Source organism: Ornithorhynchus anatinus, chromosome 1 (genome assembly GCF_004115215.2).
Source record: "Ornithorhynchus anatinus isolate Pmale09 chromosome 1, mOrnAna1.pri.v4, whole genome shotgun sequence".
Lineage (NCBI taxonomy): Eukaryota > Metazoa > Chordata > Mammalia > Monotremata > Ornithorhynchidae > Ornithorhynchus > Ornithorhynchus anatinus.
In genome coordinates, this window is record NC_041728.1 from 65447853 (window position 1) to 65468476 (window position 20624).

Below are 20624 nucleotides of genomic sequence, written 5' to 3' on the forward strand. Positions count from 1 at the left end.
GTGGGACATGGACTGTGTCCAACCTGATTACCCCAGGGCTTGGAACTATCCTTGACAAGCGTGGCTCAGTGGAAAGAGCACGGGCTTTGGAGTCAGAGGTCACGAGTTCAAATCCCAGCTCTGCCTCTTGTCAGCTGTGTGACTGTGGGCAAGTCACTTAACTTCTCTGGGCCTCAGTTACCTCATCTGTAAAATGGGGATTAAGACTGTGAGCCCCATGTGGGACAACCTGATTCCCCTTTGTCTACCCCAGCGCTTAGAACAGTGCTCTGCACATAGTAAGCGCTTAACAAATACCAACATTATTACCTAGGAAGCGCTTAACAAATACTGTCATCATTATTATTATCATTATTATTATGTGCCAGGCACCATACTAAGCACAGGGGTAGATGAAAGCTACTCAGGATGGACACAGACCCTGTCCCACTTGGGGCTCACAGTCGTAATGCCCATTATACAGATGAGGTGACTGAGGCCCAGAGAAGTGAAGTGATCAGCCAGCAGTCAAGCGGCGGGGCAGAATTAGAACCCAACTCCTTCTGACCCCCAGGTCCCTGCTCTATCGGGCCAAGCTGCTTCTCCAATTGCGAGCCCCACGTGGGACACGGACTGTGTCCGACGCCCGATTAGCTCCTATCTACCACAGTGTTTAGTACAGTGCCTGGCACATAGTGAGCACTTAATTAGTACCAATACAGAAATGGGACCACTGACAAGAAGGAAAGAAGATGGGGGAGACCCCAGTTGGTGGTTACGCCCCCTGCCCACAACAAGCTTACGGTCTAGAGAGGTAATATCTATCCCTTGTGGAACACAACCACCCTCCACCACACACAAGTTGGCAAGGCGTCATTGGAAACTACCTTTGGGTGGCACCCTGAGCTCCCTCTTCCCTCACCAATCACTGGGCAAGTCAAGGTCGGATTTTCTAGCTTGTTAAACCAGTTTGGCATAGCTTCTCTAGCTCCGACACTCCCGCATGCAATATTATTGCGCCGCTTACCCTGCGCTTTGATTACCTTACCCTATTTATTTTGTTAATGAATTGTACATCTATTCTATTTAGTTGCCATTGCTTTTACGAGATGTTCTTCCCCTTGACTCTATTTATTGCCATTGTTCTTGTCTGTCCGTCTCCCCCGATTAGACCGTAAGCCCGTCAAACGGCAGGGACTGTCTCTATCTGTTGCCGACCTGTTCATCCCAAGCGCTTAGCACGGTGCTCTGCATATAGTAAGCGCTCAATAAATACTATTGAATGAATGAATGAATAAATTCTCTAAACCTCTTCATTCTCCCATTCTGCTATAAGAAGCAGCATGGCTCAGTGGCAAAACCCCGGGCGTGGGAGTCAGAGGACGTGGGTTCTGATCCCGGCTCCGCCGCTTGTCAGCTGTGTGACCTTGGGCATGTCACTTAACTTGTCTGGGCCTCAGTTACCTCATCTGGAAAATGGGGATGAAGACTGTGAGCCTCACGTGGGACAACCTGATTACCCTGTATCTACCCCAGCGCTTAGGACAGTGCTCTGCTCTTAACAAATACCAACATTATTATTATTATTATTAGGTGGGACAAGCTGATTACCTTGTATCTCCCCCAGCGCTGAGAACAGTGTTTGGCACATAGTGAGCCCTTAACAAATACCAACATTATTATTATTATCATCTTCAGCTGCTTGATTGTAAACTCCTTAATAATGAATAATAATTATAGAATTGATTAAGCACTGTTCTAAGCACTGGGGTAGATACAAGGTAATCAGGTTGGACAGAGTCCCTGTCCCACATGGGGCTCACAGTCTTCTTCCCCATTTTACAGATAATAATAATAATGGTGGTATTTATTAAGCACTTACTATGTGCCAAGCACTGTTCCAAGGAGTAGATGTAATGTAATCAGGTTGGACATAGTCGCTGTCCCACATGGGGCTCACAGATTTAATTGCCATTTTACAGATGAGGTGACTGAGGCACAGAGAAGTGAAGTGACTTAATTAATTAATTAATCATGGTATTTGTTAAGCGCTTACTATATGCCAGGCACTTTACTAAGCATTGTGGTGGATACAAGCAAATCGAGTCGGACACAGTCCCTGTCCCACGTGAGGCTCACAGTCTTAATCCGCATTTTACAGATGAGGTAAATGAGTCACAGAGAAGTCAAGTCACTTGTCCAAGGTTTCTCAACTGATGTGGGGGAGCCGGGATTAGAACCCACCTCCTCTGACTTCCAAGGCCATGCTCTTCCCACTAGGCCACGCTGATTCTCCACCTTTATGGCAGGGCTCATGTCTACTACTGTTGTATTCTTCCTAGGGCTTAGTACAGTGTTCAGCCCAGAGGAGGTGTTCAATAAAACCATTCAAAAGATCCTGCTGAAGGTTGGCAAGAGGATTGCAGGGAATCAATTAATGGTATTCAAGGCCAAGCACTAAGTGCTTGGGAGAGTTCAGTGCGTTAGAATTAGCACATGAGTTCCCTGCCCACACTGAACTTCCAGTCTAGAGGGAAGAAAAGGGTGCAAAGAGACCGACTCTTTATCTCTTTGCACCAAGACCCAGCTGGTCATGACGAAAGGTGGGGAAGAAGTCCATCTCTTTGTCTCTCTTTTCTTCTCAAAGTCTGGTGAATGAGAAAGTCCTCCGAGTCAGCTCCCTGTGGTTAAGCCCTATCGCTTAATTAAACTGATGGGACTCAATCAACGGTAATTATTGAATGCTTACTAGGTACAGAGCACTGTACTAAGCACTTGGAAGAGTACGATACCACAGAATTGGTAGACAATGATCCTGTGGTCTAGAGACCTCTGAGGGAAGAGGGTGTCAATGATTTGTTTTGGATTTTTCCCGGGGTAAATCTTAGTTTGTGGTTTTAAGTATTTGTTTGAATTTACTTTCTTGCATCCTTTCTGCCCTTCTCAGGGTCGCACCTGGAGAGTTTCCAGGACTCTTCCAGTCTTGGCTATGGGAGGGACAGTCAAGCAGAGGCCGGGCGATCATTCCTAGCTTGGGCAGTGGCTAGCCAGTGGCAGGCAATCTGCTACAAGCCAAAACTCACCTGTGCTGGGCAGCAGTGGCATGGGAGAGACCCGAGAGCTGAAACTCAAGTTTACCACAGTGAATAAGGCAGTGGTCAACCACTTCTACATTTTACCAAGAAAACTCTACGGATCCACTACCAGCACGATGGCAGATGGAGAGCGGGGCGCTCTGGGAGAGATGTGTCCGTGGTGTCGCTATGGGTCGGAAACGGCTCGACGGCATAAGACAAGACGATCCTTTCTGACTGAAGAACCATACTTTTTTATGGTATTTGTTAAGAGCTTACTATGAGCCAGGCACTATACTAAATGCTGGGGTAGATGCAAGCTAAATAAGTTGGACATAGCCCCTGTCCCACATGGAGCTCACAGTCTTAATGCCCATTTTACAGATGAGGTGACTGTGGCACAGAGAACTGAACTGACTTGCCCAAGGTCACACAGCAGACAAGTGGAGGTGGTAGGATCAGAACCCAGGTTTTTCTGACTCCCAGGCCCATGCTCCACCCACATGGAAGATCATTAGAGAAGCAGCGTGGCTCAGTGGAAAGAGCATGGGCTTGGGAGTCAGAGGTCATGAGTTCGAATCCCTGCTCTGCCACTTGTCAGCTGTGTGACTGTGGGCAAGTCACTTAACTTCTCTGTGCCTCCGTTACCTCATCTGTAAAATGGGGATTAGCTGTGAGCCTCACGTGGGACAACCTGATTACCCTGTATCTACCCCCAGTGCTTAGAACAGTGCTCAGCACATAGTAAGCGCTTAACAAATACCAACATTATTATTTAAGATGGTCAGAATTTCCAAGTGATTGTTCTGGATTTGCCCATGTTCAGGAATACTGGAAAGTCTTTAGGATCTCCTCTCTGTTTTCAACCTCAAAAGCCATTAGGACCTCCTCTCTGTTCTCAAGCTCAAGCGAGAGATATCAAGGTAAGTACTGTTCTACAGAAAAATCTGTAAAATTCCTATTAAGTATATATCCTTCTCCAAAAAGCCTTCCCTGACTAAACTCATCTCCCCATCCTGTTTTCCTTCCCTTCTGCATCAGCCAGTCACTTGAATCTGTACCACCTACACACTTAGATGCTTCACCCTCTCCCATATTTATATCTTCACACTTCCTCGGGACTGTAAGGCTGTGGGGAGGAAATGTGTCTGTTAATCGTTGTATTGTACTCTCCCAACCACTTAGTATAGTGCCCTGCACATAGTAAACGCTCAATAAATACGATTGAGTGACTGACCGGCTGACCTTTTATTTATTTTAACGTTTGTCTCCTCAAGTATGATCCTAGAGAGCAGGGATCATATCCACTAACTCGGTTGTGTTTAGTTCAGTGCGGTGCAAAGTAAGTGCTCAATAAATGCCACTGATAAAATTATTTGTCAGCAGACATGGTGAAATGGAGTTTCATAGTTCTTCAAAGTACTCAAGCAGATTCTGGACAGATTCCAAATCTTTTCCTCCTCTTGAATGTCTCGTATGAAGAAGGGCAAGGGTATTTTAGTCCTTAACGAGCTTTACTGTCTAGAGGGGGAGATGGACATTAATATAAATAAATCATTTCTAATGTATGATTTAAAGATATGTCCATAATTGCTATGGGGTTGAGGAGGGGCAAATATCAGATGTCCAAAGGCCACAGATCCAAGCGCACAGTTGACGCAGAAGGGAAGGAGGGTCGGGGAAAGGAGCGCTTAATCGAGGAAGGCATCTGGGAGGAGATGTGACCGTAATAATGCTTTGAAGATGGAGAGAGTGGTGATCTGGCGTATGTGGAGGGGGAGGGAGTTCCAGGCTAGAAGCAGGAGGTGGGAAAGGGGTCAGCAGTGAGATAGAAGAGATTGGGGCACAGTGAGTAAGCTGGTTCTAGAGAAGTGGAGTGTGAGGGCCCGGGCTGTAGTAGGAGATCATTGAGGACAGGAAATTTGGGGCGAGCTGATTGAAGGCGATGGTGAGGAGTTCCAGTTTGACGCAGAGATGGATGGGCAGACGCTGGAGGGATTTGAAGAATGCAAAGACGTGCACCGAATGATGTATCAGAAAAAAGATCTGGACAGATGAGTTCCCTGAGAGAGTCCCCAGTCAAAACTGCAGCCCCAGTGAGTGCAACAACAGCAGCCTCCACCATGGTTTGTTTTATGGTACTTGTTGAGCACTTCCCGGGTGTCAAACACTTCTAAGCACTGGGGTCTTGTCTCGTCTTATGCTGTCGAGTTGTCTCCGACCTATAGCGACTCCACGGACACATCTCTGCCAGAAGCCCCACTCTCCACCTGCATTCGTTTTGGTAGTGAATTCAAAGTTTTCTTGGGAAAAATCTGGTAGTGGTTGACCGTGGCCTTCTTCCACACAGTAGAATTGAGTCTCCGCCCTTGACTCCCGTGCTGCTGCTGCCCAGCACGGGTGAGCTTTGATTTGTAGCAGATTGCCTGCCACTCCCTAGCCACAGGCCAAGCTCGGAATGGAGTGGGTAGGCCTCTGCTGGACTCTCCCTCCCATAGTCGAGACTGGTAGAGGACTGGAAACTCTCCAGGTGTGATCCTGAGAGGGGAAGCACTGAGGTAGGTACAAGAGTGGCTCAGTGGAAAGAGCCCGGACTTGGGAATCAGAGGTCGTGGGTTCTAATCCCAGCTCTGTCGCTTGCCAGCTGGGTGACTTTGGGCCAGTCACTTAACTTCTCTGTGCCTCAGTTACCTCATCCGTCAAAAGGGGATTAAAAACTGTGAGCCCCACGTGGGACAACCTGATCACCTTGTATCCCCCTAGCGCTTAGAACAGTGCTTTGCACATAGTAAACACTTAACATATGCCAACATTATTATTATTAGGAGAAGCAGCGTGGCTCAGTGGAAAGAGCCCGGGCTTGGGAGTCAGAGGTCATGAGTTCAAATCCCGGCTCTGCCATCTGTCAGCTGTGTGACTGTGGGCAAGTCACTTAACTTCTCTGTGCCTCGGTTGCCTCATCTGTAAAATGGGAATTAACTGTGAGCCTCACTTGGGACAACTTGATGACCCTGTATCTACCTCAGTGCTTAGAACAGTGCTCTGCACATAGTAAGCGCTTAAATACCAACATCATTATTATTATTATTATTATAAGCGATTTGCTCAGGGTCACACAGGAAGCAAGTGGCATTTGGGATCAGAAAGTAGGCCCCCTGATTCCCAGGCCCGTGTTCTTTGTACTAGTCCACACTGCGTCTTAGGGAGGAGGTGGGGTGAGCGGCCGGACTCTGTGAGTTGGAACTGCATTAGGGTTTGGAGTGGTGGAATGTGGCCACCCCTACTTTAACCCACTCCCAAAGCTGGGAACCGGACAAGACGGGATACCAAGGCCTGGTCCTGAGGGGAAGGATTCATAGCCTTTCTGCATTATCTCCCAGAGCTTATAGATTCTTCAGTTTCCTGAATTTTACTTCTTCTGTGGCTGTCCATCCACCTCTGCATCAGAAACTCCTTCTCAGTGGCTTTAAACCACTCAGTTATCTTACCCCATCTTTCTCCCCCTTTAGATTGTAAGCTCGCTGTGGGCAGGGTATCGTGGCTCAGTGGAAAGAGCATGGGCTTTGGAGTTAGAGGTCTGCCACTTGTCAGCTGTGTGACTGTGGGCAAGTCACTTAACTTCTCTGGGCCTCAGTTACCTCATCTGTAAAATGGGGATTAAGATTGTGAGCCCCATGTGGGACAACCTGATTCCCCCGTGTCTCCCCCAGAGCTTAGAACAGTGCTCTGCACATAGTAAGTGCTTAACAAATACCAACATTATTATTATTATTGTTACCAGCTCTGTTATACTGTACTCTCCCGTTACCCTGCACTCAGTAAACAGTAAATATAATTGATTGATTACCCTCCCTGAGGCTAATACAACCCAGTCCACATATTTCACTCCTCCAATGCCATCCTACTCAATGTACCTCCATCTTCCCTTATCTCGACTCTGACATCTTGCCCAAATCCCGCCTCTGGCCTGGAACTCCCTTCCTCTTCTTATCTGACAGGTAATCACTCTCCCCATCTTCAAAGTCTTATTAAAAGCAGATCTTCTCCAAGAAGCCTTCCCTGACTCAGCCCTCAGTTCCTCTACTTCCTCTTCCTTTCCCCATCACCTTTGCACCTAGATCCGTTCCCTTATTCATCCCATCCTCAGCCCCACAGCACTTACGTACATATCCGAAATTTATTTTGATGTCCGTCTTCCCCTCTAATCTCCTTGTGGGCAGGGATCCTGTCTACCGGCTCTGTTATATTGTACTCTCCCAAGTGTTTAGTATATTGCTCTGCACCCACTAAGTACTCAATAAATATGATTGGTTGAGTGATTGACTCCTTGGACTTGGTAAGATCATGTGGTTTACCGTGTGTCATCATCAATCAATTGTATTTTAGCACCTACTGTGTGCAGAGCACTCTCTCTCACAGTTTATTTTAATGGTTTTGGGGGTTTTTCATGAGATTTGTTAAGTGCTTACTATGTGTCTAACACCGTTTAAAGCACTGGGGTAGGTACAAGTTAATTAGGTCAGACACAGTCCCTGTCCCGCATGGTGCTCGTAGACTAAGTAGAAGGGAAAACAGAATCCCTTCTTCAAAGACTTTATAATCCAGCAAGGTAGAAAGATACTAAAATGGATGATAGAAAAAGGAAGAGGGGTTATGGACATGAGTTTTTCCGTAAGTAACGGTACAAAAAATATGCATTCAAGAGCTTTGGAAGCACTTGAAGTGCTTTGTGAATGCTTAAGTCATTCATTCATTCAGTCGTATTTATTGAGCGCTTACTGTGTGCAGAGCATTGTACTAAGGGCTTAGGGGAGTACAATGACAAAAAGATACATTCTCTCCCCACAGCGAGTTAATTACCTCATTAAAGCCAGAGGGGAAGAATTTTTGCTTGATGAAGAGATGAATGAGTGAGTATTTAAGGATCCCAAGGAGTGGAGAGATGCAGGCAGAACGATATTTTAGAAAAATGATCCAAGCAGCCGAATGAAGTACAAAGTAAAGAGGGTGGAGGCAGGGAGGCCAGTGAGGAGACTGATGCAGTGGTCGTCGCAGGATTTGACAAGTCCCTGGGCCAGCTTGCTGGCCATTTGTGGCCGAAAGGGAAATGTTGGAAATGTCCTGCAAATGTTGTACAGAAAAAACTGAGAGGATTTGGGAAATATTCCAAAAGGAGACAAAGATAAGGCCAAGCCTACAGGCTTCTCCCACCTCTAGACCGTAAGCTTGTTGTAGGCAGGAAAGTGTCTCCCAACTCCATTGTATTATGCTCCCAAACGCTTAGTACAGTGCTCTATGCAGCATAAACCCTCAGTAGGTAAGCTTGGCTCTAGACTGTAAGCTCGCTGTGAGCCGGAAAAGTGCCTGTGTATTGTATTGTACTTGCCGAAAAGCGCTTAGTACAGAGCTCTGCACACAGTAAGCACTCTCACGATTGAATGAAATACAATCGATCGATTGTTTCAGAGATAGGGAAGATGGCAGCGTGGCTCAGTGGCAAGAGCCTGGGCTTGGGAATCAGAGGTCATGGGTTCGAATCCTGACTCTGCCACTTGTCAGCTGTGTGACTGTGGGCAAGTCACTTCACTTCTCTGGGCCTCAGTTACCTCATCTGTAAAATGGGGATGAAGACTATAAGCCTCATGTGGGACAAGCTGATTACCTTGTATCTCCCCCAGCGCTTTGTACAGTGCTCTGCATGTAGTAAGCCCTTAACAAATACCAACATTACTATTATTATTATTATTTGATAGGCAAGTTAGGTGAAGAGGGTTTGAGAGGGAAGGTGAGTTCAATTTCAATTTCAGTTTCACTTAAGTTAAATCCTTAGTACAGTGTTCTGCACACAGTAGGTGCTTAATAAATACAATTGAACGAATAAATCCTGAGCATGAGAGGTTGGCAGGCTATTTATATGGCAGTGTCCTGGGGGCAGGAGGATAGGGGAAGCAGCGTGGCTTAGTGGAAAGAGCACGGGCTTGGGAGTCAGAGGACGTGAGTTCTAATCCTGGCTCCTCCACTTGTCTGCTTGTGTGACTTTGGGCTTAACTTCTCTATACCTGTTACCTCATCTGTAAAATGGGGATGAAGACTGAGTCCCATCAATCAATCATATTTATTGAGTGCTTTCTGTGTGGGGGCCACTATACTAAACGCTTGGAGGAGTAGAGCACAACAATATAACAGACCGTTCCCTGCCCGCAGTGAGCTTACAGTCTAGAGGGATGTGGGTGATGGACTGCGTCCAGCCTGATTAGCTTGTCTCTACCTCAGTGCTTACCACAGTGCCTGGCACATAGTAAACGCTTAACAAATAACATTAAAAACAGAGAGAGAGAAGAGCTCCCAAAACAGAATTTGAGGGACTTGCACAGATGAGGGGTGAGAGCGAAAGAGCCAGCAAGAAGGCCGATGAGGGGAGGCAGTACAGTCAGGAGGAGTGTCAGGAGAGAACTGTGTCAGTTAAACCAAGGTTACCTTGGAGATGCCATCTCAGACTGCCAGCCCCCTTTAGACTGTAAGCTTGCCGAGGGCAGGGAATGCATCTGTCTTATCGTTGTGTGCTCTTTATACACTCAAGCACTCAGTATAATAATAATGTTGGTATTTGTTAAGCGCTTACTATGTGCCAAGCACTGTTCTAAGCGCTGGGGAAGACACAAGGGAATCAGGTGGTCCCACGTGGGGCTCACAGTCTTAATCCCCATTTTACAGATGAGGTAACTGAGGCACCGAGAAGTTAAGTGACTTGCCCAAAGAGTATAGTGTCCCGCACAGGGTGAGTGCTCAACAAATGCGATCGATGGACTGAGGAGGTGAAAATTAGATTGGAATGGGTTCAACAAGGGAGTTAGACCACAGGAAGTAGAGGCGACAGGTTGTGTGGAAACCGTTCGAGTAGTCTGGACAGAAATAGGGAGCGGGGAGGTAGCTTGGAGGGTACAGTGGGATTCTGAGGAGGGTTTTTTTAAGTAGAGCGGGGAAGCAGCATGGCCTAGTGGATAGAACCTGGGCCTGGGAGTCAGAAGGCCCTGGGTTCTAACCCCAGCTCTGCCACTTGTCTGCTGTGGTACCTTGGGGAAGTCACTTCACTTCTTCATGCCTCAGTTAACGCTGAGGAAAACTCTGAACCCCGTGTGGGACCGGGGCCGCGTCTAACCTCATTAGCCTGTATCTACCCCACCACTTAGAGCAGTGCTTGACCCATAGTAAGCGCTTACCAAATACCATCGTCACCTTCATTCGAGCATATTTTTTTAGGTGGTCAAGGAGCCATTGAAGTGAGCAATACAAGATAGGGAAGGGAGAAGAATGGGTTCAAGTGGTTTAGGAGGTGAGAGGAAACGGTGTCAGAGGCACAGTTGGGGGAATGGAATTTGAAAGCAGCTGGGCGGTCATCTTGAGAGATAGTTGGAAAGGATGAGAGGATTTATGGATGGGAGGAGAATTGGGGAGGTTGAGAGGACAGATTTTGGGGGGACCTCGGGGCTGAGGGTATTTTTTCAACAAAGTTATCGGTGAGCTTACAAGGTAGTCAACTAAGTAACTGACAAATTACCTTCTATCTATGTCGTAGATACAGTGAAGAAGACAGGTTGGGGCACTAGAGGTTCTGGGAAAACTTAAAGATCTAATAATAATAATAGTGGTATTGGTTAAGCGCTTACTATGTCCCGGGCACTGTACAAAGTGCTGGGGTAGATACAAGTTTGTCGGGTTGGTCATAGTCCCTATCCCACATGGGGCTCACAGTCTTAATCCCCATTTTACGGATGAGGTAACTGAGGCTCAGAGAAGTGAAGTGACTTGCCCAAGGTCGCACAGCAGGCGAGTGGCAGAGATGGGACTAAACCAGGTCCTTCTGACTACCGGCCCCCTGCTCTTACCACTAGGCCATGCTGCAATCACTGTGGAGAGTGATTAGACTGTAAGCCCGTCAAAGGGCAGGGACTGTCTCTATCTATTGCCAATTTGTACATTCCAAGTGCTTAGTACAGTGCTCTGCACATAGTAACCGCTCAATAGATACTATTGAATGAATGGAGAGCAATGAGCACAGGAGTCGATGAAGGAGAAGTAAAATGTGGTTTCGCGGAGGAAGGCTGAGTCGTAACAAGCGGGAAGCAGCATGGCCAAGTGGAAAGAGACTGGCCCGGGATTAAGAAGAACCTTGCCACTTGCTTGATGTGTGACCTTGGACAAGTCACTTCACATCTCTTGGCCTCAGTTCCCTCATCCGCAAAATGGGGATTAAGACCAGGAGCCCTATGTGGGCCAATCTGATTAGCTTGGATCCTCCCCAGTGCTTAGTACAGTGCCTGGCACATAGTGAGTGCTTAAGAAACAACTTTAAGAAAACAAAAAAGGCAAATTTAAAATGGCCAAGGTGAACCTGGGGCCCAGATTTCTTGCCATCAGAGTTCCGGAGCCAAGGAACTATAGTGAGGCAGTGACTCAGGCTGAGGATTGGGGGATTCGAGAGAGACGGATAACCCAGTTCATAGTTTGATCCAGTCATCTTGTGTGCTTCCCAATCGTTTGGAGGAAAGTTCAATTTGCCTCAGTCACCTGATTAAGTAGGAAACCACGGTTTCCTTATTTTAAGCGAGAAGGTCTATCGTCAAGGTGCTTCGCCACAGAAAGTCCTCAGTAAATGCTGTTGACTGATATGGGTAGGAGTCCAACTTTGGTCTGTTTACAATTGAGTCATTCGCTGCACGTCTCCAGGAGTCGAAACACAAGATTGAAACAGCACCTCGGTAACTAAAGTGAAAGTCAACCACCATGGCTAAGTGAAGAGTGTCAAATTGAAACCAGGGCCCTCTGGTCCCTCTCAGCCACTGAAGGTCTGTCTATGCTGAATCTAGGTGAGGAAGCAATCGTGTGCAGAGCACTGTACTAAGAGCTTGGGAGAGTAAAAGACAACAGAATTAGCAGACGTGTTCCCTACCCACAAGGAGCTTATAGTCTAGAGCAATCTCCAGAGTGTCTGTCTCCCCCGATTAGACTGTGAGCCCGTCAATGGCCAGGGATTGTCTCTATCTGTTGCCGAATTGGACATTCCAAGCGCTTAGTACAGTGGTCTGCACGTAGTAAGCACTCAATAAATACTACTGAAGGAAAGGGGAGTTCCTTTGTGGTTTTTGTTTTTTTCAGTGGAATTTGTTAAGTGCTTATTATGTGCCAGACATTATACTAAGTGCTGGGGTAGGTACAAGCTAATCAGGTTCAACACAGTCCATGCCCCACACCGGAGTCACAGCTTTAATTCCCGTTTTACAGAGGAGAGGCTGCTTCTCCTCTTCCCTGCAGTAGTACAGTGTATAAGTACTGGGACTCAGTCAGTGCCTCCTGAATGTAGTGCACTGTACTAATCAATCAGTGGTATTTATTGAGCACTTACTATATAATAATAATAATGTTGGTATTTGTTAAGCGCTTACTATGTGCAGAGCATCGTTCTAAGCGCTGGGGTAGATATAGGGTCATCAGGTTGTCCCACGTGAGGCTCACAGTCTTCATCTCCATTTTACAGATGAGGTCACTGAGGTACAGAGAAGTGAAGTGACTTGCCCACAGTCACACAGCTGACAAGTGGCAGAGCCGGGATTCGATCCCGTGATCTCTGATTCCCAAGCCCGGGCTCTTTCCACCGAGCCATGCTGCTTCTCTATCCAAAGCACTGAATTAAGTGCTTGGGAGAGTACAATATAACAGAGTCGGTAGGCTCATTCCCTGCCCACGGCGAGCTCAAAGTCTAGACGGGAAGACAAGGACTTGCGGAGTCCATCAGAAGCTTGACACATTCCCCACCCATAGGGAATTTCCAGTCCCTGTCAGATAGGCCGAGAAATATTCACGAGCGGTGGAATCAGAATAAAAATAATGACTGGTCGGGCAACAATCCGTGTACACAAGAGCTGAGGATGAACATAAATATATCAGCGTGCGAGGAGTCTGAAGGACTAATCGGTGGTATTTATGGAGCGCTTAGGTGCCGAATACTATACTAAGGACTTGGGAGAGAACAACATAATAGATAGACACGATCCTTGCCCTCAAGAAGTTGATAATCAATCAGTGGTATTTACCGAATGCTTACTGTGGGCAGAACATTCATTCATTCAATCGCATTTATTGAGCGCTTACTACGTGCAGAGCACTGTACTCAGCGCTTGGAATATACAATTCGGCAACAGATAGAGACAATCCCTGCCAGAGCATTGTACCAAACACTTGGGAGAGTACGATATAACAGAGTTGGTAGATACGGTCCCTGCCAACAAAGAGTTTATGGTCTAGAGAATTAGCTTACAGTCTAGCGGGTACTAAATTGTAAGATTTGGGGTACTTGGGAAAGGTTAGTAGTAGGCAATAGGCTTTTTGGAGAGTTTAGAAGGTGTGGAGGGTTATAAATGGGGTAGGGAAGGAGGGTCACTGTGAAGAGAGTCCAAGGCGGGCAAAAGAAGGTGGAGTCTAGTCAGGGGGATTTGGGAGGAGCAAAGAGTGCGAGGCGGGTAGAGTGACAGGGAAGGAGGGCCTATCAGCAAGGAGGAGAGACCTGGTGACAAGTTCTGGTGCCGGAGCAGATAATAATGATAAATAATTGTGGTATTTGTTAAGTGCTTACTATGTTCCAAGCACTGTACTAATCACTGGAATGGATTCGAGCACACGGTGTTCAGTTCTCAATCCTCATTTTACAGATGAGGTAACTGAGGCCCAGAGAAGTAAAATGACTGGCCCAAGGTCCCGCAGCAGGCAGATGGGCACCAGAGGAAGGTTTTGAGGAGACGTTCTGAGTAACGTCTCAGGGAGGTGATTCGGGGACCTGTATGGGGGCGGGTGTGAAGAGGGGACGAGGCTGGAGTCAGGGACCAAGTGGGGGAGAGGCAGGAGGAGCGGAAGAGGCCAATGTAAGACGGAGAACTCCTTGTGGGCAGAAAATATGGCTGTTCCATTGAACTCTCCCAATCAATCAATGGCATTTATTGAGCACTTCTATGAACAGGTCGTGGGTTTGAATCTCGACTCCGCCACCTGTCAGCTGTGTGACTTTGGGCAAGTCACTCCACGTCTCGGTGCCTCTGTTACCTTATCTGTAAAATGGGGATGAAGACTGGGAGCCCCACGTGGGACAACCTGATAACCTTGTATCTACCCCAGCTTTTAGAACAGAGCTTGGCACATAGTAAGCGCTTAACAAATACCATCATTATTATTATTACTATTATTACAGATCCCTGTACTAAGCACTTGGGAGAGTCATAATACCTGTGCTCTTGTGTTTTTTCTGTCTGAGGACTTGTCAGGGAACTGGCCAGAAAAAGAAATAATGCGAAGGGAATCTGTACCCAATACCCCTCTAATCTAGTGTGTTCTCCTTCCTGAGCAAACCTCTAAAGCCCTTAGATTAATGCCCATCAATCGACTGTAAGCCCATCAGTGGGCAGGGATTCTCTCTCTGTTGTCCAGTTGTACATTCCAAGTGCTTAGTACAGTGCTCTGCACATAGTAAGCGCTCAAAAATACTATTGAATGAATGAATCGTGGCTCAGTGGAAAGAGCACGGGCTTTGGAGTCAGAGGTCATGGGTTCGAATCCCACCTCTGCCACTTGTCAGCTGTGTGACTGTGGGCAAGTCACTCAACTTCTCTGTGCCTCAGTTACCTCATCTGTAAAATGGAGATGAAGACTGTGAGCCCCATGTGGGACAACCTGATTCCCCTGTGCCTACCCCAGCGCTTAGAACAGTGCTCTGCACATAGTAAGCGCTTAACAAATACCAACATTATTATTATTATTATTGTTATAATATTACAGACACATTCCCTGCCCGTGACCAGCTTACAACCTAGCTTAGGACAGTGCCCACAGTTAGCGCTCAATAAATCAGATTGATTGATCAAGTGTGACCAGACAAGTTGATTCTCTAAGGTGTGTTCACATTAAAACCATGACTTTACCTGAACGCAAATGAAAAGCTCATGAAAATTGCCTTTCCTCTCAGAAGAGTTCTTTCATTCATTTATTCACTCAATCGTATTTATTAAGCACTTACTGTGTGCAGAGCACTGTACTAAGCCTTTGGGAAAGTATAATACAACCATAAAGAGTGACAATCCCTGCCCATGATGAGCTCACAGTCTAGGAGGGGGAGACAGACATCAATACAAATAAATAAAATTATGGGCCTATAGATACGCGGTGTGGGGCTGGGAGAAGGGGGAAGAGCAAAGGGAGCGAGTCAGGGCGACGCAGAAGGAGGTGGAAGATGAGGAAGAGTGGGGCTTAGTGTGGGAAGGCTTCTTGGAGGAGATGGGTCTTCAGTAAGGCTTTGAAGGAGGGGAAGAGTAATTGTATGGCGGATGTGAGGAGGGAGGGCGTTCCAGGCTAGAGGCAGGACGTGAGCCAGGGGTCGGTGGCGAGACAGGAGAGATGGAGGCACAGTGAAAAGGTTAGGGGCAGCAGAGGAGCAGAGTGTGTGGGCTGGCTTGTAAAAAGAGAGAAGTGAGGTGAGGTAGGAGGGGGCAAGGTGATGGAGAGCTTTAAAGCCAATAGAGAGGAGTTTCTGTTTGATACAGAGGCATATGGGCAACCACTGGAGATTTTTGAAGAGGGGGTTGACATGTGCTGAGCATTCCTGTAAGAAAGATGATCCGTACAGCGGAGTGAAGTATGGACTGGAGTGGGGAGAGGCTTGGGAGAGGTTGGAAGAGGTTGGGAGGTCAGCAAGGAGGCTGATGCAGTAATCTAGGCAGGATGGGGGTGAGTGACTGTATTAATGTGGTAGCCTTTCGGATAGAGAGGAAACGGTGGATTTTAGTGAGGTTGTGAAGGTGGAACAGATAGGATTTGGTGACAGGTTGAATAATAATAATAATAATAACGTTGGTATTTGTTAAGCGCTTACTATGTGCCGAGCACTGTTCGAAGCGCTGGGGGAGATATAGGGTCATCGGGTTGTCCCACGTGAGACTCACAGTCTTCATTCCTATTTTACAGATGAGGTAACTGAGACACCGAGAAGTGAAGTGACTTGCCCAAAGTCACACAGCTGAGAGGTGGCGGAGCCGGGATTAGAATACGTCAGTTGAATGAGAAAGAGGAGTCAAGGATAATAAAAATAATAATGTTGGTATTTGTTAAGCGCTTACTATGTGCAGAACACTGTTCTAAGCGCTGGGATAGATACAGGGTAATCAGGTTGTCCCACGTGGGGCTCCCAGTCTTCATCCCCATTTTACAGATGAGGGAACTGAGGCCCAGAGAAGTGAAGTGACTTGCCCACAGTCACACAGCTGACAAGTGGCAGAGGCGGAATTCGAACCCACGACCTCTGACTCCCAAGCCCGGGCTCTTTCCACTGAGCCACGCCGCTGAGGATGCTGAGGCACAGTGAAGTTAAATGCCTTGCCCAAGGTCACACAGCAGGCAAGTGGTGGAGCTGGGATTAAAACCCCGGTCACCTGCTGCCCTACACTGTGCCCTTTCCACTAGACCAAACTGCTATTTCCGCTCCTAGTCCAGGGTCCGTAAATAAAAATAGTACTCTGAAAATCCAGGGTAGTTATTGTGAGTTGGAAGTGAGGGGCCAATTAAAGGTGCCAATCAATCAGTGGCATTTATTGAGCACTTATTGTTCTTGCCTGTCCGTCTCCCCCGATTAGACCGTAAGCCCGTCAGTGGGCAGGGACTGTTTCTATCTGTTACCGATTTGTCCATTCCAAGCGCTTAGTAGAGTGCTCTGCACATAGTAAGCGCTCAATAAATACTATTGAATGAATAAATGAATGAATGAATACTAAGTGCTTGGGAGAGCACAACAGAGTTGGTAGACACATTCTCTGCCCACAGTGAGCAGGGTGGTCTAGTGGTTAGAGCACGGGCCCCGGGAACCCGAAGGACCTGGGTTGCAGTCCCAGCTCTGCCCCTTGTCTGCCGTGTGACCTTGGGCAAGGCACTCAACTTCTCTGTGCCTCAGTTACCTCATCTGTAAAGTGGGAATTTAGACCGTGAGCCCCAAGTGGGACATGGACTGGGTCCCCAGGGCTCAGTACAGTGCCTGGCACATAGTAAGTGCTTAAGAAATACCAGAAAAGCAACAGAAACAAAGAAGAGTTTAGAGTCTAGGGGCCAGCCAGGAAGTCCTGGCCAACTGATAAATTAAATGCCTTTGTGAAAGGTCCTGGATTATTACAGTCCATCTCTTCCTGCGAGTATTTGGGGCTGAGGGGAGGACATCGTCTACAGAGGAGCCAGTCGATTTTCATCGCTTGAGGGAAATAATAATAATGTTGGTATTTGTTAAGCGCTTATTACGTGCAGAGCACTGTTCTAAGCGCTGGGGGAGATACAGGGTAACCAGGTTGTCCCCCGTGAGGCTCACAGTCTTCATCCCCATTTTACAGATGAGGGAACGGAGGCCCAGAGAAGTGAAGTGACTTGCCCACAGTCACACAGCTGACAAGGAGGGAAAGAGGCATCCGTGGGATGCGACTGTAAGGTCACTGTAGAAGCTGCATGGTGTAGTGGGTAGAGGACGGGCCTGGGAGTCAGCAGCTCACGGGTTCTAATCCCGCCTCCGCCACTTGTCTGCTCCGTGACCTTGGGCAAGCCACTTCACTGGTCTTTGCCTCAGTTACCTCATCTGTAATGAGGGGATGGAGACGGTGAGCCCCCCGGGGGGGGGGGGGGGGGCAGGGACTGTGTCCAACCCAATTTGCTTCTACCCACCCCAGGGCTTAGGCTTAGTGGAAAGAGCCTGGGCTGGGGAGTCAGAGGTCATGAGTTCGAGTCCCAGCTCTGCCACTTGTCAGCTGTGTGACTGTGGGCAAGTCGCTTCACTTCTCTGGGCCTCAGTTACCTCATCTGTCAAATGGGGATTAACTATGAGCCTCACGTGGGACAACCTGATGACACTGTATCTCCCCCAGGGCTTAGAACAGTGCTCTGCACATAGTAAGCGCTTAACAAATACCAACATTATTACAATTGCTGGCACATAGTAAGTGCTTAACAAGTACCATAATTATTCTAGTAAGTGCTGAACAAATATCATAAAAACAAACAAAAAGGAGTGTATAGTCTAGAGGGACCAGCCACGAAGTCCTGGCCAACCGTTAAGATAAATGCCTTTGGGGGCTATCGATGTCTGTCTACTAGTTTTGTTTTGTTTGTCTCCCCTTTCTAGACTGTGAGCGAGTTGTCGGGGAGGGATCGTCTCTGTTGCCGATTCATACTTTCCAAGCGCTTAGTACAGTGCTCTGCACCCAGTCAGTGCTCAAGAAATACAATTGAATCATTCATTAACTCAAACATATTTACTGAGCACTTCCTGGGCGCAGAGCACTGTACTAGAGTGCTCGGAAAATACAATTCGGCAACAGATAGAGACAATCCCTACCCAACAGTGAATGCTTTTTGTGAAAAGTCCTGCATTATAAATAGCCCACCTCCCCCTGAGAGTATCTGGGGCCGAGGGGAAGCCACCATGAACAAAGGAGCCCATCGATTTTCATCACTTGGGAGAAAGAGGGGTCTGTGGGATGCGACTGGAAGTTCACTGTGGCGGGCGTTGTTTACTTATCATTAATAGGGCACTCTCCCAAGCGTTTATTACAGTGTTCTGCACACAGGAAGCTCTCAATACAGATGAAGGAATGCCCGCGCCTTGACCACCGTGGTTCACTTTGGACAAGTTTTCCTCAGACCGTGAGGACTCTTTGGGCACGATAGGGCCAACAGACTACTTGTTTTGTTTAAAAGATGCCTGACTACTTTTGTTTAGCTGTCCGTCTCCCCCTTTCAGACTGTAAGCCCGTGGTTGGGCAGGGATTGTCTCTCTCTGTGGCCGAATTGCACCTGGCAAGCGCTTAGTACAGTGCTCTGCACATAGTAAGCCCTCAATAAACAGGATTGACTGAATGATCGGAGCGGCCCCCGTCTTCCCGTGGGTCGGGGAGACCAAGCCGCCGGTTCTGTGCCGTTTGGCCGAAATCATCGTCCTCTCCGCTTGGGGCCTGGCCCGGAGCGGGCCCGGCGTCCCCTCATCTTTAGCCCGCTTCACCTCAGCCCGCCTCGCCTCAAACTAACTCTCTTCCCCTCTTTAAAGCCCTACTGAGAGCTCCCCTCCTCCAGGAGGCCTTCCCACACTGAGCCCCCCCTTTCCCTCTGCTCCTCCTCCCCTCCCCATCGCCCCGACTCCCTCCCTCTGCTCTCCCCCCTTCCCCTCCCCACAGCACTTGTGTATATTTGTATATATTATTCATCACTCTATTTTATTAATGATGTGCATATCTTTATGATTCTGTTTATCTACTTTGATGGTACTGATGTCTGACTACTTGTTTTGTTTTGCTGTCTGTCTCCCCCTTTTAGACTGTGAGCCCGTTGTTGGGCAGGGAGGGTCTCGATCTGTGGCCGAATTGTACATTCCAAGGGCTTAGTCCAGTGCTCTGCACACAGTAAGCGCTCAATGAATATGACTGAATGAACGAATGAAGGAGAGAAGCAGCGTGGTTCAGTAGAGAAGCAGCGTGGCTCAGTGGAAAGAGCCCGGGCCTGGGAGTCAGGGATCTTGGGTTCTATTCCCGGCTCCACCACCTATCAGCTGCGTGACTTTGGGCAAGTCACTTTGCTTCTCTGGGTCTCAGTTCCTTCGTCTGTAAAAGATGCAGAGAAGCAGTGTGACTCAGTGGAAAGAGCCCGGACTGGGGAATCAGAGGTCACGGGTTCTAATCCCGGCTCTGCCACTTGTCTGCTGGGTGTCCTTGGACAAGTCTTTTCACTTCTCGGTGCCTCAGTTCCCTCATCTGTCAAATGGGGATTAAGACTCTGAGCCCCAAGTGGGTACAACTTGAACACCCAGTGTCTACCCCAGCGCTTAGAACATTGCTCGGCACATAGTAAGCGCTTAACAAATACCAACATTATTATTATTATTATTATTAATGACTGACTGAATGAATGAATAACTGAATGACTGACTGAATAAATAAATGACTGGTTGAGTGACTGACTGAATCCATTCAATAGTATTTATTAAGTGCTTACTATGTGCAGAGCACTGTACTAAGTGCTTGGAGTGTACAATTCGGCAACAGATAGAGACCATCCCTGCCTAATGACGGGCTCACAGTCAAATGACTGACTGAATGAATGAATAAATAACTGAAAGACTGATTGAATGACAATAAATGAATTAATAAATAACCGAATGACTGATTAACTGACTGACTGAATGAATAAATAACTGATGACTGAAGAAATGAATAACTGAAAGACTGACTGAATGAATGAATAAATGACTGACTGACCGAATGAATGAATGACTAAATGACTCACTGACTGAATCAGTGAATAAATGACCGATTGAATAAATGAATGACTGAGTGACTGATTGAATGAATAAATGACTGACTGAATGAATAAATGGCTGACAATGAATGAATGGCTGACTGAATAACTGATTGAATGAATGGATAAATGAATGACTGAGTGACTGATTGAATGAATGACTGACTGAATGACTGACTGAATGAATAAATGGCTGACAATGAATGAACGGCT

The 20624-nt window shown here is 47.3% G+C and overlaps 1 non-coding gene across 1 annotated transcript; it reads right to left on the bottom strand.

Annotated features, from left to right (window-relative positions):
- Positions 1 to 5463: 5463 nt before the first annotated feature.
- LOC114816353 lies at positions 5464 to 5601 on the bottom strand. Its single transcript, XR_003764116.1, has one exon. It is a non-coding gene; the product is annotated as a small nucleolar RNA SNORA7 (small nucleolar RNA).
- Positions 5602 to 20624: the final 15023 nt, after the last annotated feature.